This window comes from Cotesia glomerata, linkage group LG6 (genome assembly GCF_020080835.1).
Source record: "Cotesia glomerata isolate CgM1 linkage group LG6, MPM_Cglom_v2.3, whole genome shotgun sequence".
Lineage (NCBI taxonomy): Eukaryota > Metazoa > Arthropoda > Insecta > Hymenoptera > Braconidae > Cotesia > Cotesia glomerata.
The window spans coordinates 25,302,828-25,307,069 of NC_058163.1; the positions used below are offsets into that span (position 1 = coordinate 25,302,828).

At 26.6% G+C, this 4,242-nt stretch overlaps 1 long non-coding RNA gene across 2 annotated transcripts; it reads left to right on the forward strand.

Annotated features, from left to right (window-relative positions):
- The first annotated feature begins 770 nt into the window (after positions 1-770).
- On the forward strand, positions 771-3,932 carry LOC123267168. 2 transcript variants are annotated; one of them, XR_006509985.1, is made up of 3 exons: positions 771-1,004; positions 3,380-3,666; positions 3,726-3,932. It is a non-coding gene; the product is annotated as an uncharacterized LOC123267168 (long non-coding RNA). The 2 variants fall into 2 exon arrangements; XR_006509986.1 differs by lacking the exon at positions 771-1,004 and adding an exon at positions 1,249-1,339.
- The last annotated feature ends 310 nt before the right edge of the window (positions 3,933-4,242 follow it).

Genomic DNA, 4,242 nt, shown 5'->3' on the forward strand with positions numbered 1-4,242 from the left:
TATCTGTCCACAAATACCGTTTTAGAAAAATTAATACTTTTGTATAAATACAGATGGCGCATGATCAGTAAATTATCTCCTTACTAGAAGCTCAAGTTTGATTAGTTTAGTAACAAAATTAAAAAAAAAAATTTTATTTCCTACGGAGCTTATCTGAGATTAGTTTTTAGTTTATTCTTTGACGGATTGATTACAAAATACTAATAATAAACCAGCTGATCGGGAACTAATCACCGGTTAATTATAAATATTTAAAAATAAAATTATCAGCCACATTTTTTTCCGCATCAAACTAAAAATTCTTTAGCGAGAATGCGCATGCGGGGCCTTGGATTCTCATTCACTACTTATATATATATATATATATATATATATATATATATATATATATATATATATATATATATATATATATATATATATATAAACTCTTCTTTTTTTTTGTTCTCAGTATCAACACTCAAGATAATACTCGTCAAAATAAAATATCATGTAACCAACAATTAGCATTAAATAATTTGTTTTTTTTTTTTTTTTTAATGCTAAAGACCGTTTTTTAGTCACACTTTTAAATAAATATTTAAAATTTTACACACGTAGATAAGAACTGAATATAAAAGAAATGTTCAAATAATCATCAATTAATTTTATCAAATGATAAAAAAGTAGACTTTTATTAATTCTAAAAAATTTTAAGTAAAAGAGGAAATGATTTAACGATAACTACAATAAAAAGATAATAAATTTATAAAAAGAAATAATAATAAATAAAACATAAATGACGTTTTTACTGATTACTGTAATGACGATTGACTCATTCTCGGTATGAAGTTAGTTGCTTTATTAACTTGACGGTGTATGTAATGCGTTGTTGCGTTGTTGCGCTCTGCAGTGAAAAATAAAATACTTTTAATATATAATAAATTTATTGTTGATGTTTTATTTTATTCGACGAGAAATAAGTGATTGAAGATTTATTTTACAAGGGTATTTCTATTGAACGTGTAAGTAAAATATTGGAATAAATAATTTGTGGAAAAATTTAAAATCATTTATATGTGGAGTTAAGTGGAGATTTACGAGCGATAAGTTATCGTTAATAAACCAAATAAATCATTTTGGTAATAAATAAGTCGCAAAAATATGAATATTGATAATTTATTGAGTTAAAGGGTATTAAATATATTTATAAATATTGGGAAATTAAATTAGTGGACAATAGTTACTGTTATAGGTAGAAAAAATGAAATCTTTTTAGATTGTTCTATTCTTATACATAACCTGAAAGAAATTTTCTTTAAACATTACCGTGAAAATTACGGTAATTGTGAGATAGTCTGTAATTTTCTATCTAATTATAATTAATTATAAAATTAATATAAAAAAATAAAGAAATGTACGATTAATTTTGACTAAAATAGTAAAAAAAAAAAAGTTTGGAAAATCCAAAAGTGCACGACTCATAATGCTCATTTAATTATGAAATATAAAAAAAAAAAAAAAAAACTTAAGTCGTTCAAAATTAATTGCCGAAAAAACAGCTGTAGTAGGAAGGTACTGCACAAGCGCCCCTGGTGGAATAAATGTACATAATATCTATAGATATAGATATATCACCATCCATGTCAATTTTACATGGATATATATAGATATACAGTCTTGTAGTTTTCGTTTTTTATTAATTGTAATTAAACGACACTGAATTAATTAACCATTCGCATTCAGTGACCTACAATCGTCGATTAGAATTTAAAAAAAAAAATTTAACTCAAATAATTGATTTTTTCACAAGTTACAGTGTTTCCGGGGTTTCATACATGACGGACAGGAAAATTTTTTGACCTATTTTGATGTTTTTTTCCGTTTCTATTGCAGTAAATCAATTTTTAGAAAGTATGGAATTAATCTCCATTAAATTATCTCGACAATAGTATGCAAAATATCTTGATTCCGTGATGCTGAAAAATGCTTGCCGTAAGATGGACGGTGTGGCTTAATGTATATAGAATAAGCGAAAGGAAATTTAGTATAGACCGGATAGCCCAAATGGTAGAGTAGCCGACATGTCTTCGGAAGGTTCTGGGTTCGAATCCCAGTCCGAGCTATATCTAATAATTTTTTCTCGCATATTCTATAAACTCACATTAAGATGATCCTCTCCACATTCCTTTCTCAATCCTTTCCTACCAATATCCTGTTACGTGAATGTGGAACGCTTCACGTAATAATTACCGTAACTCCTATTCTTTCCCGCTTCACAGCATTATTTATATTTGTAAAATTAAGCGAGAAATAAATAAATCATTGTTAGCACCAAAGAAATATTTGTTAACTATAAACAAATCTGGATTTCATTCAAATATACTGTAACTTTATCTCAAATAAATCTATTTATTTGTATCAAATAAATATTTCTTGTGATATTTAAATAAGAGATTTATTTATAGTTAACGAGCCTAATTTCATTTAAATAAACTGTTTTCTCAGTGTGCGTGATATCTGGATTATACTCATTGTAATCTGGATTATACTAGCTACTATCTGAAATTTTTTTTCACTGAGTATAATCTAGGATTATATCCAGTGTCATCTTGTTCTTTTCGTGTACAAAAAAATAAATAAAACTCCTCAATTAAATTAAAATAATGATATTATCAGAATTATTAATTAAAATTAACTAGAATTTGAATTTGCGCGCGCAAGCGCGCGCCTGACTGTAGCATTTGCATATATTTTCATGCTTATGATATATTTGACCAATCACGTTACGAATAGTTTGTCTTATTGTGTATATTTTTCATATTTTTCATCTAAATTATAAGAGTGGATTCTGAAAAAAATTAAACTAAAAGCTGCATCAAATTTTTTTTTTATTTTACGGAAAAGTCCGGTAAATTTTGTTCTTTGTTACTAATAAATGGTATAAAGCAGCACCATCTCACGAGTATAATACAGCCCGGTAATTTTTCTCTTAAAATTAACCGTAAGTTAAAAAAGAATTTCTTTCCATATAAAAAATACATTAAAACATTTCAAAAATTAATTCTATAATTTTTTATAGAGTTTGATAAATATGTTTTTTATCATTTATTTCTTGTATATTTTTTAGATATTGAAAACATTTTAAAGTTGGATTTCTATCATGACCAGACATATCGATAGATAAAAAGACAAGAATCTGATTTAAAAATAAATCATCATTGCGGTCGTAAACAACAAATTAATATAATATAATACAATGCAATTACAATAATGTCCACAATTTTAAAAATATTTTTACTAACACCAACAAAAACAGAAACTTGACACGAAATTATGATTTAATTTAACAATTAATTTCTCTTTATTCAGATAAGACCTTAATCTAAAAACTTTAAAGATTTTTTCTAGAAATGCAACCTGATAACAACCCACGACTTCCTACTTACGCAGAAGCAACAAGAGCGCAAGTGAACCACGCTCACGAGCACTATCCAACTACATATCCAGCGTACACAAATCCAATACCTCCGTATACAACATCTGAGCTGCCGAATTATTCTCACCCGCCTACAGTGCCACTCTATCAGTATGAAAATAATCAGTTACCCACAAACACTCCCGCTGCTCAACGAATCCATATAATTACAGAAATAGTCCCGCAATCTAGATCCGTCAGCTGTGCAAGTATGTACTTATAATTGAATACTTTTTTGGCAACTAAGCCGACTATTTTTTTACTTCAGGACGGCATGGAATTTTTTGGGGAATCATATTTGGTCTTCTCATCTTTGCCGGCATTTTACGAGTGATAATATCGTATCACAACCGAAGATACTGAGCTTATCAATTGATAATTATTAATTAATGATTATGACTTCGCTTTGCAGATGTCATAAGGCCGTATAAAAAATTTTTTTTCGGGAATCAATGTAATTATGTTTTTTTTAAATTTGAATTTTTTTTTCATATTGAAAAAAAAAAAAAAACATTTTTTTTATACTAACAAAAAAAATATCTATCAAAATTTGACCTTTGTGATAGTATTATAGTTTTTAATCCTAATTACGTCAATTAAAAAAAAAATTCAAATGTTAAAAAAAAAATTTTTTTTGTCAAAATAATACTTAATGATCATAATACCTCGAAAAATTTTCATACTTCCTTATGGCATCTATGACGCAATTTATAATATGTAAATAAGCTAATTTCAATATTTTTTATTTTGTATTTTTACAATAATTATGACATAATGTGAAAATG